Here is a 21443-nt window from a genome sequence, read left to right on the forward strand (position 1 = left end):
TAGCGAGGTTAACTGATCGCTTAATTCTTTTAGGATGCACTGCAATTCTTCTTCTTTTTCTTCAGCCTTTGTCCCGTTCACTAGCGGGGTCGGCTCGTCGTGATCGGTTTCGCCATTTAGCTTTATCGAATGTCTGATCTCGAGGTTTTTAAGTCCCCGTAGTCAGCGTATCAAGCCACCGTTGTTTCGGCCTGCCTTTTGGTCGTTTACCATCGGCTTCGATGTTCAGACCAGTTTTGACAAGAGAATTCTCATTAGCGCGAATTGCGTCACCATCGAGGACGCCTCTCTCGCAATTTTTCCACGATCGGTGCAACCCCATAACGATCACAGATATCTTCATTTCGGATGTGATCAAACTGTGTCACGCCACTAGTCCAATGCAACATCTTCGTCTCCATTACCGCCAGACGCCCTTCATTCTCTTTTATAGTCGGCCAACTCTGCAATTCGATTAACAAAAGCAACTTCTTCATGTAGCTTAGTTCCAACAATGAATTAATAAATTGTCGAACACTACGCGTCTCGATAAGTCAATTGACAGGAGTGATCGAATATCGACGCTAGCACCAGGACGCTTCATGGAAGCGATTTCTCAGTTATTTGATGAAAATGCTAATAACATCGTTGTGGTGAATTACACGGAAGTTGCTACATTACTGACTCTTCAATACTATTATCGTTGAAAACAGCGTCCACTTTCTTGGATTTGCGCCGGAAGAGGATTAATTGTCACATTGGCTGGCAGTGCTTTCTGTAATCACGCTTCGTTAGTTGTACAGTAGATGATTTTTGGAGCGAATGAACTAATTGAGGTGCTTAAGAGATTGCTTTCGCTCTTTTTTGTTTCAAAGTATGTGGCGGTTTCTGAATCTTTGAACTCGATTGAGTGCTGACCACGTTCAGCGGATCCGCATTCGCCTCAAAATATTAGCGTGTTTGCGGATATCATGTCGATTTAGACAACGGTGGTGTAGATGATAGCAGCAAACCTTCATATCCTTTGCGAGGTCCTCTAACGAATATGTTAGAATATGGACGAAGGTCCTTATGACTAACCATTTTTTCTCATATGTTATTTAATCTTCGGTAAGGAAATGTAAGCAAACGACTCTTCCAGCAATCACGATGTTGTTCAAGAAGATCCTCCTTAAAACTGCATCCTAGCGCTAGTAGAGCAGTAGGGAGATCATGGACTCATGTCACAGGATTGCTGACTTCAAGGTCCAGTCCCAGAGTTCGGTCGCACCGATCGAAGCTGGATGGTATGGTGTCGTAAAAGCTGGTTTGCACCCGAGTAGCTTGCTCAATGCCTTACGGGAGTCTTCGACCATCCTGGTTTCAACAAATCGATTTTTGTTTCGCATATTTTAAAAGCAGGTGATGTTAAGAATACGCCATGAAAAGAATTTCGTGAAAAGCACGTTCCTTGAAGGGTATTTCGGAGGGGGGATATGAACATTTGCGGTCTTTTCGAGCGCTTAGTAGCGTGAGATCGCTCCGTTCATCAAGTGGTGTCAAGGCGGCGCCAAAGGGACTTTCATAAGTTTTCAGCATGACAGAATTCTCATCGATCCCAGATTGTATAGTTGATGAAATCGGCATACGAGAATTTGTCTTCTGATAGTTTGCCAGAAAGATGCATCGATGCTCCCACTCAAAACAGAAGCCAATCCCTCAAAAGTTGTATTTATTTTTTTGGCTCCAAAACAAACAACTTGGGCAAACGTGTGGTTGAAATTGTTATTTGCAAGTCATGGCCGTGTTGAGGATTACTTCGGACGAGTAAAGCATCAACCGCTCCGAGCGTAAGGTCAATGACGCTGGAAAAAGGACACAGAATGGATAGAGAGAGGAAAATGCGGCGGATCGAAGACATTTTCTTAATGAGAAAGAAGGACTCTACGGACCTGGAATTGCTGATTGAATCGCAAATTACTGCAATCATGTTTTATACCATACTTTATATTTGAAGTTGTTTCCCCCAAAGTTGTTTTATTAAACATTGGGGGATCATTTGTACCAGAAATATTCATCGAATTCAATCAATTTTTTTTTGTTTCAGTAAACATCTCGCAATGACTTGCCGAGCCAGTTTTTGAAATTTTTCAATTTTTTCCACTTTTACAGCCTGTAAGGGCTTGAAAAAAGTAGAAATTACAACTCTTTTATAAAATGACTTATATTTTTACCAAATTCCAAGATAATAAAAATCGCGAAGGGGAAGACAGCCAACGGAATACTTATTAATAAGAAATATATTGTTTTTTTATTGGCGGTCAAAGGGTAGTATAGGTCCCGGGGCGAAACGTGGATTGGTACCCACGATGGAGCATAAAACCTGGGAAATGCCTGCTGAACCAACACCAACAGCTCTACTACCAAACCCTATCTCCACCTCCACGTGGTGACCGCTGGGAGCTCTTTCTTGACGAAAAGCTGCAGACGGAGAAGGATGAAGGCGAGTCTCCCGCGCCTAAAAACGGGACAAATTGTACCAACTGGTCCTCCAGGTTGGGGGTTGGGTAGGGCTGACAACCCTACACGGAAAACAACCGTTACGAAGCCACAACAGGAGCCTCGGATAGGGCGGATATTAAAACGACGGACCCGGCAACGACAAAGGAACAACGATTTGCGCATTTTCTCATGGAACGTGCGCTCCCTGTACAGAGATGAAGCTGATAAGCAGCTAGCCGATACCCTGTCCCAATATAGGGCTGATGTAACTGCATTGCAAGAGATGCGATGGACAGGGACCGGTTTCCTGGAGAAGAGCCACTACACCATATATTATAGCGGCCATCCAGTAAACCATGTGCTCGGAGTAGGTTTCTTAGTCAGCCAAAAAATGAAACCTGCTGTTATCGGCTTTGAAAGTATAAGCGAACGGCTATGCACTCTGCGCTTGCGAGGCAAGTTTAGAAATATAAGCCTCATAAACGTTCACGCCCCTACAGAGGAGACTGCAGAGTCGGAGAAGGATACCTTCTACGAGGCAGTAGAAAGAACCCTCGAAGCCTGTCCCAGATATGATATCAAAATCATACTTGGGGATTTTAACAGCCAAGTAGGGAAGGAGCCCGTATTCAGGCGATACGTTGGCTCCCATAGCTTACACGAAAAAACAAATGATAACGGACTGCGGACTATTCAATTAGCAGGGTCACACGAAATGGTTGTTGGAAGTACCTGGTTTGCGCGGAAAGCGGTCCACAAACATACGTGGGCCTCTCCAGACGGGACCACTTTCAACCAAATTGACCACGTGTTGATCGAACGCCGCCACCTCTCAGCCTTGATGAATGTCAGAACATATAGGGGGGCCAATATAGACTCGGATCACTATCTCGTTGGCATGGTGCTCCGAGCTCGAATAACAATACCACCTAGAATCCCCTCTGACAATCAGGTGAGAGTGAACACTGAAGCCATCCACAACACAACCCTCCGCGACACCTATAAGAGGGAAATGGATGCCGCAATAACCGCAGTCAATAGAGGACCTGGAGATGAAGCATCAACTAATGATCTTCACAACCACCTGAAGAACGTTATCATGGATACGGCCACAAATATACTTGGCCCCAGCCGCAAAAGGAGTCCGAACGGCTGGTTGACGATGAATGTAAGCTAGCAACGGAACGGAAGAATGCCGCATACCGAGTAATGTTGCATTCTCAAAGAACGCGGGCACGCGCAGAGACTTATCACGAACTCCGTCGAGCGGAGAAGCGACTTCACAGACGGAAAAAGGAAGCCTGGGAGAACCAACAAGTCTGTGAACTAGAAAAGTACAGGGAGCAACCGCACCAGGCGCGGAAGTTTTACCAACAAGTCAGCAGGATGAAGCCTTATACACCTCGATGCTCATCCTGCCGAGACAAAGAGGGAAATCTGATTTCCGACAGAATGGGCATATTAGAGCGATGGGTTGAGTACTTTGATAAGCTACTGAACAACCAGAACATCGGCGAGTTGGAGGTCCCGCCAACTGAAGACGACGGACAAATACTGCCACCACCAAGTTTAGGAGAAACAGTCCGTGCAATTCATCGGCTAAAAAATCATAAGTCGCCAGGAGCCGATGGAATTACAGCCGAATTGGTTAAATATGGAGGCGACCAGTTACACCAAGTGGTTCATCAACTTGTGCTCAAGGTATGGGACAGCGAATCAATGCCTGACGATTGGCAGCGAGGCATAATCTGTCTCATACATAAAAAGGGAGATATCACACAGTGCAGCAATTATAGAGGTATCACGTTGCTGAGTACCATCTATAAGATATTCTCCACTATCTTGCTAGGCCGGATAGCCCCATACGCCCAGAACATCATTGGCCCATACCAAAGAGGCTTCACTCCAGGCAAATCAGCAACAGACCAGATTTTCTCTCTGCGGCAGGCGATGGAAAAACTGTTGGAATATGGACAACAGTTGCACCATCTGTTCATCGACTTTAAAGCCGCCTATGATAGCATAGCCAGGGTAAAACTGTACACGGCCATGAGGGAATTCGGTATCCCGACGAAATTAATAAGACTGACTAGGCTGACCCTGACCAATGTGCGAGGCCAGATAAAAGCAGCAGGATCACTCTCAAGACCATTCGACATCAACAACGGTCTACGACAAGGGGATGCGCTATCATGCGTCCTCTTTAACCTGGCCCTCGAGAAGGTGATCCGTGATGCTGAGGTGAATGCAAGAGGTACGATCCTCTTCAAGTCCACCCAACTACTGGCCTATGCTGACGATATCGACATCATGGGAAGAACCACCCGAGACGTTCAAACTGCCTTCATCCAGATCGAGCAGGCGGCGCGAGATCTTGGGCTGCACATCAATGAAGGCAAGACAAAATACATGGTGGCAACGTCAGCACCGAAGACGAATCAACCAACAACATCAAACCGCACTGGTCAAACACAAGCACGAACAAGAATAAGGATAGGGGAATACAACTTTGAGACCGTTGACAATTTCTCCTATCTAGGGTCGAAAATCACAACCGATAATAATTACGATGATGAAATCCGCGCACGGTTGTTGTCAGCCAACAGAGCCTACTTCAGCTTACAAAGACTGTTCCGCTCGAAACGTCTCACCATAGGGTCAAAGCTCTTACTGTACAAGACTATGATCTTGCCAGTCCTCATGTATTCCTCGGAAACTTGGGTTCTTAGCAAGAAAAATTGCGAACTCTTGGCCGCGTTCGAGAGAAGAATCATCCGAAGAATTTTTGGCCCCCTACATGAGGATGGACGATTCCGTAGCCTACACAATGACGAAATCTATGAGCGATACCATGACCGTCCGGTTGTGGATAAAATCCGGCTCAATAGGTTACGGTGGGCGGGTCACTTAATCCGTATGGATGAAGATGATCCCACCCGGAAAGTCTATAAGGGCAATATCTATGGTAGGAAAAGAAGACGAGGCAGACCCTGCCTAAGATGGAGCGATGGCGTGGGCCAGGACGCCAGACAGCTTTTAGGGATATCGAATTGGTGGACCTCGGCGCAAAACCGGGATGTCTGGAGTTCCTTATTAAGGCAGGCCTAGACCGGATACCGGTTGTTGCGCCGTTGATGATGATGATATTGTTTTTTATTCGGATATGTTCAGGTGTCATAAAGTAAGCACATTTCAAGCAGAGAAGAAAAACGATGGATGTTTTTCAAAAATATTTGTGAAAAGTCAAAACATGCACAAATTAAACAGAAAAATTTGTTAGATTATCTTCAGTAGTTGCTTTGCAATTAATTTCTAAATATAGGTGTGAAATTTACGCTTGACGGTAGAAGATCGCCTTAAACTAAGCCGACTACTCAAACCGCATCCTTTGATGAGAGATGATGACCAACGGTGGTCCTTAAGTCCACCATCCACGTTCAGTTCAGCCTCTTAGTTACGCCGGAAGAGCTCACAATGCACCCGACTGCTAGATGAACTGAAAGCATCATTGGAAGCTGCTTTGGTGTTCCTCACGATTTTGAATGCTGATAGTTAATACCCGTGTAGAACCAGAGTCGTACGTCACGATGCATATTTAGCTAAATGAACTTTCTGATTCTGATTCGTAAAAGGCTTAACTGCTACGATTATTGCAGTGATGGTACGTGCCAAAAACAGTTTTGCGTAATGTCTCAGGAACAAACGGCCTGACTATTGAGGTAGATTGAATGATTGACCATATCACTAATGACAGCGGTTATGATCTTGAATTTTAACAAAAGAAGATCTTGTAATTCAGGATTTTTGGCTTTTTCGACTACTAGAAGCTTATCGTCGATGTTCGATGACAGGCAAATTGATTCTACTCTCGTTAAAGCATCGGCAATAATACTCGATTCACCGGAGACAGATTTAATTCTTGGTGTGAATTGAGAAACAAATGAGAGCTACTTTGCATATGAGAAGTCTTATCAGTTTTCTGGTGAGAGACGTAAACCAATGGCTTATGATTAGTTTCCACTACAAAATCAACGCCTTCAAATAAATGGCGAATACTGATGTAAAAAGGAGCTCCCTGTCGTGAATGCTATATAGTTTTTCTACTCAAGTTAGTTACAGCTAAAAGTACGCTGAGGGCAACTATCTGCCGTTGTTCTTCTATTCCAGTATTGTTTCTACTAACACATTAAATTCATGATGGAAAATGGAGGAGCAACACCGTTTCGTCAGCTCCGGTTCATCATAAAATATCCTTGGAGTGGCACAGTAATTCGTTTTACGGTGGCTGTTAGTCGGCAGCCTTCATAATGAATTAACGGTGATAATTTAAGATCCATAAGACCCTTCTTAGATCTTTTACTGAAGTAGGGTGTTCATAGTTTCTGATTTCTTCTAACCAAGATAATCGAAATACAGACAAAAATAAAAGGTTAAAACGACTGAGCAGTATTCTGTGATCCGAATGTCCTGACCGAAAACTCAAAAAGGCCAGACGATGACAACGGCTGTCTTAGAAATGTCCGATTGCGATTTGAATCTTGGAAATTTGGCATCGGATACCTGTCGGTCTTCGTGACTGCATTCAAATTGCCAAATGCCCTCAAGCTCCATCTCTCTTTCAGGCCAGATGCAGAGGGCTTGCCCAAGGAGTATATGAAGAGCAAGAGACCCCACTGCTCACCATCTATTCAAAATCCGCATCTGCGACGTGGAGGCTTCTCAACTATAAGCGGACTAGACGTCTTCGTTTTTCATACCACAATCGGTCGTGTTTAAAACCTTTCGGATGTTCTGAAAGTCAAGTGTGGTAGCACGTAAACCTTCCGACTTATGATACTAGTGAATAGTTGTCAGCACTCAAGCATAATTTTCAAACCAATTTAGTTTTGGTTTTTAGTACGCTTTTAATAAATCGGCTTTAATAATTAGGCGAGAAAAATCAGCACCAGCCAAAGGGACGCGCATGTTTGTTCTAAATTCAGTGTTAGAACTTCATGTTCAAGTTCCGAGAAACAAAAGATTCATCCGCGCAAGTGTCAATCGGTGTTGTGGTCGCTTGCTGCCAACTATCGACAGCATTGGAAGTATTTTTTTGGTTGGTCTGCCTATTCTGAACACAGACCATCGAAGCGCAGTAACTTCGAATGTGTTATGGTAGTAACACTATAAAGGATGTTTGGATATTCGCGATGGCGTTCTCGTAAACACGGGAACTGGAAAGTCTCCGGTTGCGTGACTTTCCACATTGGAGTTTATCGAGCGGCGCCAATTCCACTCTAATAACATCTTGCAGTGATACGGAAACGACTGTTGCGCTCTTCAAAGTGTAAGGCGCGTTTGAATGATCCGATCTGCCATTTCTGATACTTTTAGCAAGTAATCCGACGGTTCTGAAGAACTCAGTATGGCCTGCATTTTTCTAGGTAATAACTAGAGCCGCAGCGTTTTCAATAAATTATCGGTCAGTCGGTCGGCACTCTTCATTCTTATCGCACGCAGTAGTTGAAAGGACGTTTGTTCCCCTACTTTGAGTCCGACTAATGATTCCCTATCCTCCTTATCTTCCGACGCGACCACCCAGCATTTCAGGGTTCAATTTGCTGACCATTTTGTCAAAATTGAGGTCATCCTCTGCGATCTTCGAAGTTCGAAATAATGCTTCAAGTCGTACGAATCATAACGTCGGCCTATTTTCCCAGAACGCTGGTATTCTAATTGGCACAACAGAATTTATCTAGTCTAGAATGAGTTTATTAGTCTAGAATGTAGGCACTGCGTCAGCCAATTTATCCTCTTCGGAGATAATGATACGATATTTGTTACAACAGGGATCACGCGTAAACAGTTGTCCGGGTTAATACACCACGAAGAATCGGTTAAAAAAATCAATTTATTGGCCTACTTTCAGTCAATTGATAGGAGTGACCGAAACTCGAGGTTAGCCCCAGGACGCATCATGGCGGCGGTTTCAAAGTCATTTGATGGCAGTGGCAACACAACCAATGATGAGATGCTTCAATTCGCTCTCAGTGGGTGTTGTCTATACTGTTATTGTGCCTTGGGATGGCCCTTCGATAGTAAACCAAAGTCCTTACCTTTCATTTCATTTGAAGAACTAATGGTAATTGTAGTTCTACAGGGGGACTTGAAGTTGCAAATTGATACTTGAGGTATTACAGATTTGTCGGAAAAATCAAATGTCTATCTTTTCATGAGGTTTTTCCCTATGAACTTAGGAATCCGTTAGATGACTGGGATAACTTTGAAGTGAAGCGAAGGCAGATGTAAGGTTTACGTAAAGGTATTGACAAATATAACAAAGTAAGAAGAGTCTAATAGATAGGCTATTGCTTGATAACAGGCAGGACAGTAGAATTAGACGTACTTATCCTTACTGGCACACAGTGGATTGCAGTGGTCTTAAAAATCAGTCCATGTTGCCATACTTAGGGGAAGCTTTTTTGTAAGGTCTAGAAAGCTATGGTTGTAATCTTCCGGTTGATACCAAACCTCGTCCTTTACTGATTGAGAAATGTGTTGTTCGGGTCGCAGTGAGCTTCGATGGTAAACGCATGAAAATCTTCGCGGAGGAAGATATGATGTAGGCGAGGTTAATAGGGTTTTAATTTTTGGGGAGGGGGAGGAAAGAAAAGCTATGCACTCTTCCCATCACTGGGGAAATGGGCGTTCAGAAGATAAAGATTGATAATTGAGGAAAGGAAGGGGGAAATGATTGGATCACATTTTTGTAGGATTATAGATTGGGGTTTCTTGTCAAACTTCAGTTTCGAAACTTCGGTCGCGATTGTGCAGAATGGAGTAGTGAGTATAGAAGAAATGATTTCCGAGCCTATTTGACTTTTCGTGTTGTTTCACATAAAACCTTATTAAAATCGATTCAATGTCTGTTTGTCCGTTTCTTTGTCTTTTGTTTTTTTTTTTTTTTGGTATTTTTTTTTTTTTTGAGTAGTCGGAAACCTTCAAAAAAAAAACTGGGTTAAACTCGCCAATGTGTGGGATTTTTACCTTCTGGAACTACTCCCCTCTGCTCGGGGGAACGGGCGTTACATTACAAGGCGTTAGCTCACTCTATCTTGCTCTCCTTTCTCCTATACGCGGCGTCCGTTTCCTAATTGACCTCATCGCGCCACTCCTTAATGGCAGGGAGAAGCCTCTGTGTCCACCAAGTGTTCCCAATACTTGTACCATCTATTTACAGTTTTCTCCTTTTCCGGGTTGTTCGTCTACCATAAAGAAGAAATTGACTTTGCATTTTATACATTCGTCATCTCATCTATTAGGATGTCAGTCAGCATTATTCTCGAGGTTTCAGGGATGTCCTTCCATAAACTGTACTTAGTTTATTAGCATTAAATGAGATCTGCAATGCCTTTCGCTAAATTTGGGCTGCCTAAAACAAGATCGAGCCCACCACCCCGCCTATAAACGTGGAGCTCCCCCTTCGTGACGTTTTGGGACTACAACCAGTGGTATATAGTCGGTGTAACCCACCATCATGGCTTCATCCGGGACAGGAAGATAAAGTTTCTCACGTCCGGGGCCATCGCCACTATCCTTTCCGTCAATCCGACCTACGGCCAAGTTAGTAACTAATTTGATGATATCGATTTGGTTTTACGGAACCTATGCTGCCGATTTAAGTGGCCTTCTTGGGCTCTCAATAATCAGGAGTAATTTATTGTACATTACTTGCGGCAGCATTTTCCCCATAGTATATAGAAGACATATAGATCTGTAGGAGGATGTCGCATCTGGAGGTCTACAAGCCGTAGTACGAACTTCTGTCGTTTCAAGCAACTGAGGGAACATGTCTGGTCTAATTTTCACGGCAAACCTAAAGGCCCTATTTGATATGCCTTCCATATCCGGAGCTTCTCCTATTCCATTGCAGATTTCCAGCAAATGTCGTCTCTGGTGACTGATGGAATTACCGTCATATTCAGAGGTCTAAGCTGGGGGAATAACCACTGGATGATTTCTAACAAGAGGGATGGGCACGTGATCTGTGGAGATGAACACTTCTAGGTCGCCCCATTACGATTCTATAGGCGCTCCTCCAAGGGTTTATGTCCGCTTCCGAAAAGAGTTCTTTAAAGCATTCCCTCTTGCTCCATTGGATTCTTTTCACTCCTGATCGATCCTACCTATCGTCCTCTGAGCCGTTCGTCTGGGTTGATAGGCTGATGGAAGGCTGGTCGATTCACTATTCCACTAGTAGTTCGGTCTTCTACTAAAAACTGAAAATCTGGTAGGCATTGGCGCGCCACATACTTAGGCTGTGATCTCTGTAGAAGTGCCTGTTGGCGTGGTGAGGCACAAAGTCACTAGCTGCCTGACTCAGTACATTATATGGCTTGTCGACCGCAAGCCCAAGCCCATATTGCGCCCCACCAACTGAATCTATGACCCATACGCCACCGTGACGGCTTCTGTACGATTCGCGTAAGATGGCAGTTTCCGTCTCAGACCCGTAAGTTTGGTGTGCTCAAGTAAATCCTGAGCACCCTGAAATTGTTGAGGTTTATTTTGATAAATCTCATTTTCCCATTTCAGTCAGCGTCCTTCTAAATTCCAGGTATTTATCACTTGCGGCGATATGCCAGTTATCCCGGAATCGAATCTAATTTTTTTTTACATCAATTGTATATATGAGCGAAGTAATTTTTTGATATTCGGAGTCGTTCGGAAATTATAGTGTTAAACACGTGATAAGACACATGCCAGATTTATGTCGATCGCCGTAATAAAACGCGTATTTATTGATCCGAATAACATTCGAACGACTTCGCTAAAAGGACAAGAATTGAAGCCAAGGCTGTACATCTGTTTCTTCAAGAAACCTCACGTTTATGGACTAGGTGTAACGAATTAATGACCAATTCAGATTTTACGGCTAAAAATAATATTCCACTTTTTAAATGCATTTTTCTCGAAACTGCATGTTGAAAATCGGCTGCCACCATAGCCCAAAATCTATCCAAAGAAATTCTTTGAAATTTTCATGACTTATTCAGAACATATCTCTACGGTCCGCAAACTAGGAGAATTGCGATTCCTTTGGTAGTTTTTTTTTACTCATTGAAGACGCCGTGAAAAAACACCAAAAACCACAAAAAAAAGTTTAAAACGCCGCCAAAAATTTAGCTTTTAATATTTTTTAAGAATCCTAGTTTACGGACTGTAGTTAAGTCTGTACGTTAAAATGCCGTTGACTTTTTTTTAAGATAATCACAGCGCCCTCTAGCGTGACAGCAGAAAAACACCTTTTTGTTTGGGGATGGGTGTATAAATTGCTCTGTATTTCAACAATGAACTATGAATACTCAACATAGAAATAAATCTATGGTGAAAAATTCTTATTTTTACCTTTATCCAGTTCTTCACAAAAAATTTCTAAAAAAGCCAAAAAAAAACGCCTTCACACGGGATGACCTCCTTAAGGATGTGATTATTAAGTTTTCAGTTCACCTTCAGCAAGCCAGCAACAGAAAGTAGAGTAGAACAGATACATCTGTCGAGGATTACGACGTCTTGGGGACCGATACCGGGAATAGGTTCCAGAAAAGGATAGAGATAGACGGTAATGTCACTGCTGATGATGAAGCGATCCAAATAGAAGTTATAATAGCCTTTCTTGATGGTGAGAAAGGTTGAACTAAAGTGGGGACAGGTTGATGCTGGATTGAGGATTTGTCATAAATCGGTGGAGACTTTCTCAGTTTTGGTTCAGCCGTGCATCGGACCAGGATGTGTTCTGATCTGTTAAATCGCGGGTATCCGGGGACTGAGCTGGAGCAGTGACTGGTGGCAACGAAGACAGAGAACGATTGGGTTTCAGATGTGACTGAGACAGGAATTTTTCCTATGAAGCGTGGATTGGATTGTAAATAAGGACATATTTTAAATGGAAAGCTTTATGAATTTTAGGAGAAAAGTGATCTCCATAATTTAAAATTAGAGAGGCGAAATGAAGATTTGTTCGTACTTTATAGGAAATTAGTTTAACATTAGCTTAATAGGATGTCAGGTTAGCTACTTGTCATTCGGTAGTCCACAAAGCCAAGTTAAACTTTTCGGAACTGTCTGATGGTTTCAAATCAATTCAATTTCCCTCATGCAAGTATTATATTTAGGAATGTTAGACAAAATAGAGTTAGAGGTATGGCCGAACCCATCCCGAACTAAAGTAGAGTTCTTGTATGTTTTCATTGATAAGTGTTCACGAACAGCGGCAATTATAACTTGTGGCTAACTAAGGATTTTTCGCATAACCAAGGTGATCAGAGTCCATAGTTATCTCTTGCATTTCGCAACAAACGAAAAATGCAACTAATGAAAATCGGGGATCTTATTCCCATTCATGAAATTCCTGTTTGTATCGCATATTCTTCAATTCTATCTGTCTGTATCGCCTTGATCATCAATTGCTCCTAGGAGCAGCTGTTCCCTAACTGCATTCGCCTGATGACCATTGAATTCTGTTTCCCCTTTGTAATTGGTTGATTTGAAAGTAAGATTTTCGTACCAAGGTTAGGGTCAAACTGTCTACGAAAGAGGAACCTCACCGAAATATGTAATACAATGGAGTTGCTTCTTGTTGATAACTGATCGGTACGCGAAGATGGGGGCAATATTAAGAAAAATTTCGAATTCAAAAAATTCACGAATTCCAGAGATGAAGTTTAGTTTACAACTAGAAGGTATTAGCAAGAATAGTGATTAAATAAATCGAATGACTTTTTGGTATTTTTAGCTATTTTCGGTGGCATTATTAATCACTGCCTTGTTCCTGTCTCTACCAATATTCGTTTATAGCAATTATGACGCTATACTCTACGGACTGTCATAAACATACATATAAGTATATATATTTACAAAGACAGGTTTTGCTCTCTATGTAAATATGACCCGGTTTTACATGTTTGGCTGAATTTATTTGAATTTTCAAATTATTTGAACAAAACTGCAAAATTGTGGAAGTGATCTAGATATGTATCTGGTTTAAGTGGTCATGTCCCATTGATTTCTTATTTCACTCCCAACCGACTGGCTAACCCGCCAGAATATCTCAGATTAAAGCGAATCAGATTGTGCCGAGACTAATGAGGCAGATTATATACTGTGAAGAGTTACTATTTCAATGACTACATCCTAAAATAGAAACGTTGATTTGATTATGAATATCGAGAACCAGATTTAGATCTTCTAAATTGAAAATTTATTTAAATGCTTCTGTTTTTACGCTACCATTGAAAAAAACTATGGTTCTAGCTACTAGATACGTTCTAGAAACGTCCATTCACAAGCTTATCATGTGAATGTGCCCCCACTGCCTAGTTCAGCATGACGGAGATGTAAGTTTCTATGATAGGCGTACTGTGATACCGCGAATCATATCACGCTTTGAAAAACGCAAACATGCCCGGCTAGCTCAGTCGGTAGAGCATGAGACTCTTAATCTCAGGGTCGTGGGTTCGAGCCCCACGTTGGGCGCAAATAAAAATATTTTATTTTCGGTAGTTTAATATTTTAAATTCAAAATGTGAGATGAATTGAAGATTAGTGAATTTATTATGAGCCAATAAATGATAAAGTGAGGGAAAAGTAAAATGGAAAGAAACGATTTCCATGATTATACACAATGATATCTTTAATTTAATTAGATAAGACTTGATTGAAAATTTGTGGATATGTGGTCTTGTGGCGCAATGGATAACGCGTCTGACTACGGATCAGAAGATTCCAGGTTCGACTCCTGGCAGGATCGTTGGATGAATTTTTTATTCTTCGAAAAATAGTTAGCTTGTTTAGAACTGAAGCTGTAAGAAGCATTGCCGCAGGTATAAATTATGAAATCCAGGTTGCAATGCCTTCCTGCCTGTTTTCCTTCCTCTACTTGCGATATTTATCACCGCATATACATACATACATAAAGTTCCTCACCCTTCGAAGTCGGTATACCTCACCATACGCTGATACCTTTCGTCTTATATATTCACACCCCAAGGAGTTTTGCCGATCATCGATCCTGATGATCCCTACCTTGAACGGCCTTTTGCTCCTTTGAATAGTCCCTTTTGCCAGGAGAACTTCTCAGATGGTTTGAATAATATTCCTCCAATTCGGCAGTATTTGAGTATATGGCATTTCCGTAAAATATTTATACATAAAAGGAAAAGTTGTTTTTTATTATTTTCAAGGTGATAATCTCAAGGCCCAGGTGTATTATAAACCTAATTCACAAAACAAATAATTCATAACATTTTCGGGGTTCAGAACATCTAAAATTAATGAGAAGCAACCGGTTTGAAACGGTCTTATTTTTTTGGAGCTGTTTAAAAAATAAATGAAGGCATTCAAACAAATTAGATTTATTAATTCAAACATTTTTGGGTTCTTTTCCTTTCCCTTGCACCTCGCGTCGGAATAGGCCTAGAAATTTGTCTGATTTCCATGGCCTATCTGGCCAAGTAATTAAGATCAAACTCTCGGCTGCGGAAATTGGCAAGATTGGCACGACAGACGAACTCAAAGGTCAAAGGTCGGGGCTCTGGAAAGGAAGGGAAATCGTCAAAATCCGCTACAGGCATACAAGGACTGCCTGCAGAAGTCCAAGTCGGCCATCTTGGTGGGACTATTGTTAGAACAGCGAATCGACGAGGCTCAGTAAGATTCTGTCCAAGGGTCATAAGAGCCCATCCTTTCTTAAGAAGTCGGAAGGCTCCTGGACGGAATCTTCCAGTGAAACCTTGGAGCTGGTGATTCAAACACACATTCCTGCCAGCGAGAAGGACTGTGAGTCAGAGCCTTGCTTGGAGGCTTTGCGGCCACCGGAACCGTGCGAGACTGTCAAATCGGTAATTACCAAGGATAAGATCGGCCGGGCCATAAACAGCTTCTCTGCATATAAGTCTCCGGGACTAGATGCCCGGCAGATGTATAATGCCAGTCATGCTACAGAAGCAGCAGGAAAGGGTTTTGCCGAAGCTGTATCTCTTTAGGATACGTATCACAGTCCTGGAGACGCGCACGAGTAGTTTTCATATAGAAAGCGGGCAGGCGCTGCCATGAGTCGGTCGGTATAACATTTTGCATCATTAGCTTCCGTGGTTGTGTATTTCAATCTCTTTTTCAAATTTATTATGGCAGCTTCCTCGCCGATTTATCGTACTCTGTGTGCTATTTGTAAGGAGCCGGAATCCATTCGCTCCAAATTTTTAGACTGCAATGGGTACTGTGGTACGACTTCCCACGCCAAATGTTTGGGAATTCCCTCTGCGTTCATAGCAATTAGCGCAAAATTTTCACCGAACGTTACCTATCGCTGTAACTTCCTTTGCGGTACCATGCTATCTGTTGCATATCAACTGCTGCATCAACACACGGCGACTTTGTCGTCGATTCAACATGCAGTTCCTCAAGCTGCTACTTCATCGAGTACCAGCATAGCCTCAACTCCTGAGACGCCGCTGACTGGCTCTGCTTATACCCTGCCGGCGACTGTGGCCAACAATACTGGCGCCATACCTAAGTCGCTCCGGTCGACTAATTCTCTGCCTCTATCTGCGAAGCACTGTTCCACTGCGTCTATAAAAGATTGAATCAGTCCGACGACGTCTGCTAGCCAATTGAAAAGTCCTCCTCCATCCGAGGGACATGTTCCGTACGTCCGCTACTGTTGAACCACAAGTTCTTCCGACCTCATGCCGCCCGTGAGGTCCCCAATTGAACGTCGCCTCGCCGCCGAAATAGCTGTTCGTGTCGACGCTAGCGTACTCCACCACGTCCGACGAAATTCTGGCCTATATCAGAAGCAAAGCCAACTCAACTTTCTCACCGCTCTCATGTGTGAAGCTCACGAAAGATGGCTCTCCTGACCGAGTGATAGTTTCCTTCTAAGGACCAAACTGTCGGATTTCAAATTCTCTGCCTTAGCATTCCAACATCACGTCATCTGCATTTCTGAAACCTGGTTGGGTGATAGGATTTTAGATTCCGAACTCCTCCAAAGTTACTCTGTCTTTCGTTGTGGCAGAGATTGCGCTGCGCTTGGCAAGATATTCGGCGGAAGAGTGCTAATAGTTGTTAAGTCCCCTCTCATCTTTTCCTCCTTCTCCTCCACCTACGATTCTGTCACCATACGAGTCATCCCACCAAATGTATTCTCCTTTATCATATGGTGTGTATATTTTTCCTGCTTCAGCCCGCCATCTGTGTACGAGTTTCTTCGACAGATTATCAGAGGTCCTAATGTTTTGTTTTCCCTCATTTCCTTTCATCCTCTGTGGCGAATTTAATCTTCCCATGCTTTCCTGGCCCATTACTCTTGGCCTTCCCTCCCTCCCTAATAACTCCACCCACCCTTCTCTTCTTCTATCCACTTTCTTGGCCACCTGTGGCGCCCCCCAGTTTAACCTTTCTAGAAGCCACTTAGACCTTGTCCTCTCTAACCTTCCTGTGCATTGCCTTTCGCGATCTCTTCATGTCCAGTCTTACGTTGCCCCTGGCACCCATCATCCTGCTCTCGAGTTCGATGCTCAGATATCCCGACTCCACTCTCCTGTCGCTCGCAAGCCTACCAAGTTCAGCTTTCGTAAGGCTAACTTCGAAGGTCTGAACTCAGCCTTGGCAACAATCAACTGTGTTCCCCTCCTCTTTCCATTTACGTATGACTAAGTGCTCAACACCTTCTATCCCATTTTATCTGATTTTCTTCCTTGTTACGTCCCCTCCTCTCCTGAGTGCTTACGCTTTTACCCTGTCTGGTTCACCACTGAAGCAAACAAAAAACTACGTCAAAAACACACTGCGAGGAAGAAGTTTCTGTCTTCTAGAAACGTTGCTGACTTAGTTTTTTTTTTCAAATCTCTCCGTTCTTCGGTCAAATCCTTAACACGCAAGTCCAGAAGCGAATATTTGACCCTTGTTGAAGACTCACTAAAGCGCGGAAACCAGAAACCTTTCTGGTCCCACATTCGCAACTCCCGCTGTTCTGCCCCGCTATCCCCTCCGTCCATTAAATACTCTGGCTCCTCAGCTAATCCCCCCCAACTATCTTGTGATTTACTCTGCGCTACTTTTCCTCAGTCTACGTTTCCTCCTCCTTCCTCCGAATCCCTTCCGATAGTGGATGTACCTTTTCCCGCACCGCCTACCATTCGCCTCCCTACCCCTCTCCTCCTAGCGATCGTACATTTGCCAAGAATTACCGTCCCATTTCCCTCCTCTCCTCCTGTTCCGAAAGCCACCACATAGTGAAAGAGCAACACGGCTTTGTTAAGCGCAGGTTGCTTAACTTTACCAACTTTGTCACCAAATGTCTAAATTTGCGGCAAGAGGTATATATCATTTACACTGATTTCGCTAAAGCCTTCGACAGTGTGAATCACAAGATACTTCTATCCAAACTGCCTGTTACCTTTCCAACCGATCCTGCCGCGTCTCTTTTGACGGTTGTACTTTCCACTCCTTCTCCCCCTCTTCTGGCCTCCCACAGGGATCTATTCTGGGTCCTTTGTTATTTTTAATTTTGATTAACGACCTTCCTCCCCACCTTACTTGTCCTTTTTTGCTCTATGCAGACGACCTTAAGAAGCTTTCCGCTATATCGTCACTTATGGATTGTGTTTCGCTTCAATCTGACCTAGACACTCTGGTTCGTTGGTGCTCGACTAATGGTTTAGCGCTAAACGTCAGAAAGTGTCACTCTTTGTGCTACTCCCTAAAATCTTCACCCACTCTCCTTCTCTCTCAATGGACATTCCTTATCCTGCTTCAATTCCACTCAAGACCTCAAAGTCACTTTCGACAATAAGCTTCGCTTTGACACCCATTGCCCCGAAGGCATCAATCGAACAGCAAAATTGTCAGGCTTTATACTTCGCTCCTCCTCTGATTTTAACTCCATCCAACCCTCCTTAGTTCTCTTCAATTCCCTCGTGAGGAATACCCTCGAATACTGCTCCGTGATTTGGTCACCTTCCCGTAAGTGTGATTGTCTTGCCTTTGAAAATGTGCAACGTAAATTCACCCGTTCCCTCTTCTTTAAGAAACGCTCCGCCGCTAACGACATCACCTGTCGTCCTGCGTCTGATAACACACGTAGCGCAGACATTTTCAAAGTGCTCTTCGCAGAGCTCTATGTCTACTTCCATTCCCCGATTCCTAGGCTTTACCGAATCACAGCGCACAATAGCTTGGTCCTTTTAACTTCTCTACTTTAAGTAGTTTTAAGCATAGGATAAGATTACTGCTTTCTTCTCCTCCTGAGAACAATAAGTAACTGGAGTTTACTCTGTTTGTTGCCCGTTAAATTAAATAAATAAATAAATGAGTCCGTGGAGGACTTTCGACCAATCAGCCTTACCTCTTTCGTATTGGAGACCCTAGAGCGCGCCCTGGACATCCACTTAAGAGCGATTATGGAGAGAACGAATTCCGCTAAGTCGCAGCATGTCTACCTCAAAGACAAATTCTCAGAAACAGTTCTCCACGAGGTAATAGGCACGGTTGAGCGGTCACTGCAGTACAAACAGTAAACCCTAGCTGCCTTCTTGGATATAGAGGGAGCATTCAAAAACGTTAGTACCAACGCCATCAAGGAAGCCTTGACCAGTATTGAATTGGAGGGGTATCTTATTGGATTGTATCCATGCTAAGTACCAGGATAATACCGTAGAATCTGGGAGGCAACCACTTGATCAGAGCTGTGAACAGAGACACATCCCAGGGTGGCGCAATAATGGTTAATTATGATAGACGAAATTGTACGAATATTAGACAGCAGCGGGGTGAAGGTAGTGGCATATGCCAACGACTTGGTGACATTAGTGTCAGGGATGTTTCCGTTCATTATGAGCGACATCATGGAAAGAGCGTTGAGGGCCGCAATATGCGGACTCGGCATAAACCCAACCAAATCGAAATGCTATTCACGATATCTGATTTCTACCTAACGGCTGAATGAACAAATATTGGTCCTTTCCTCCAATATAAAATATTTGGGTGTAATCCTGGATCGTAAGCTAAATTGGAGATTGAATATAGAACTGAGGGTTAAGAAAGCCTGTATAATTTTCTATGCCTGCGAGAGAACCTTTGCAAAGAAATAGGGTCTCCAGCCGAGGATGGTTCTCTGGATGTTTACCGCTGTTGTGCGTCCAATCCTAACGTACGGCTCTATTGTAAAGTGGCCGGCTTTGAACAAAAAATATAATAGAACGAAGCTTAATAGGAAGAACCGGGTGCAGGTGCTCCTGGGGCTCTGCAGTCCTACTCGGCATATGCTCTGACTGTACACCTGAACCTCTTACCCCTAGGCCTCCACATTAAATTCGTAACAGCTTGCAGCCCCGTCAGACTTCGTGAGTGTGAATGCTGAACAGCGAAGCCCTATGGCGACAGTAACATCCTAGACGAAATACCTCGGAAAACTTGGGTATTTCCTCCGGACTATGCCAGACCCAAGCTGAACTTCACGTGAAACTTTGTTGTGGACTTTCCAACCGTGGAAGACCGATGGTCTGTTGCAAGGTATTCTTCACCGATGGACTGTGTAGTCGGTGCGGGGGTTTTCTCGAATACACATAGTGTATCCAAGTCGTATGGTCTCCAGTGTATTCCAAGCGGAAGTATTGACGATACTGGAAGTCTGTCGATGGCTGGAGAATGATCTGAGCCCCAAGCGTAACATAACCACTCTGAGCGACAGCCTAGCGGCCATTATGCTCAGCGACAACATTCTCCAGGCTGATGGGCGGCACGTTCACCCTCCTCTGGGTTCCCGAACATGTGCCAAGTCAAGAAGGATTTGGCCCGCTTATAACATAGTCTGATCCCAAGAGCTCCTGTGCCACACGCGCGCAAATGCAGATTACGGCCGTTTGCACGGATTACTGGCCTATAACAGATCACCCCGGAATACCCTACAATTCGCATTGCCGAAGCTGAGGAAAAGGGAAGGAAACCTTCAAGCACTTCCTCTGCGATGGCTACCAATACTAGGTAACCATGCTTCGGGGACCTCAGAAAGATTTTTAGCTGCAGGGTGAGAGAGCTGCTTTTCTTCCTGAATGCTACGGGCTGGCTGTGAAGGTTCGAGCCGGATAGACTCTGCCTTCCTGCTCTGATAACAGCAGTCACGGTTTTAAGAGTTTGTGGCAGCAAAACCGCACAATGCAGCGTTGATTGGGCTCCTCGGAGAGGCCACTGATACCCACCTACCTACCTACCATGGCCTGCCCACCGGAGATTTCGAATGTTAATATGGATGGTGGCTTTTGATTCGTCGAATAATAGGTTCTACTCTATAATTAAAACAACGTGTCTCAGTGAAGACGAAGAAAAGACTGCCAAGTTTATTTTTATAGACAGAAGTGTAAAGAACACAGACAACTTCAGTTCACATATTTTATACAAGATGGCGCTAGTCGTAGATACACATCTATATTTTGCTACTACAATATACTCATTGTTGTGTCTCATTCAGTCTTCGTCGTCCACCCGTATCAGGCCTTGGATTCTGCCGAACATTCAGCGTTTGAAAGCGTTGATTTCTCACAATCCTGCTTTCCTCTGCACATATCTTGGATGTAGTGGTATGAGGTAGAATGCTTTGTTGGAAAACATGACATATCTGTTGATTTCGTCTATTCTGTTTTTGTCCTTTGTAAAAGTTGTAAATAAGTATTATATATAAAAATGTCGACTTGCTCTAAGTTGTAATCGTTTAATGTCGCGTTTCGTCTGATTGGGGTTTTTCTTCTGGTTTGTGCCTTGATTTTGTTCCTTCTATGCTTCGTGAAACTTCACAACGTTCTTCGCGCTCTCTCCCGATCATATCGGGATATTTTTATCATCCGCTCAGGCTAGATGGGATTATCTGGGATGGTTTAAACACTATTGTATCATTGAGGTTCAATGGTCTATATCTCATACAAAAACTATGAGCTGTTGGTGGAAAA

At 43.5% G+C, this 21443-nt stretch overlaps 1 protein-coding gene and 2 non-coding genes across 4 annotated transcripts in view; all 3 read left to right on the forward strand.

Moving 5' to 3' along the window:
- The window catches only part of LOC119654354 (ecdysone receptor), an 834675-nt gene that overhangs the window by 49624 nt on the left and 763608 nt on the right, over positions 1-21443 (forward strand). The window lies entirely within an intron of this gene.
- On the forward strand, positions 13902-13974 carry Trnak-cuu. Its single transcript has one exon. It is a non-coding gene; the product is annotated as a tRNA-Lys (tRNA).
- On the forward strand, positions 14176-14248 carry Trnar-acg. The gene has a single exon. It is a non-coding gene; the product is annotated as a tRNA-Arg (tRNA).

This window comes from Hermetia illucens, chromosome 4, assembly GCF_905115235.1.
Source record: "Hermetia illucens chromosome 4, iHerIll2.2.curated.20191125, whole genome shotgun sequence".
NCBI lineage: Eukaryota > Metazoa > Arthropoda > Insecta > Diptera > Stratiomyidae > Hermetia > Hermetia illucens.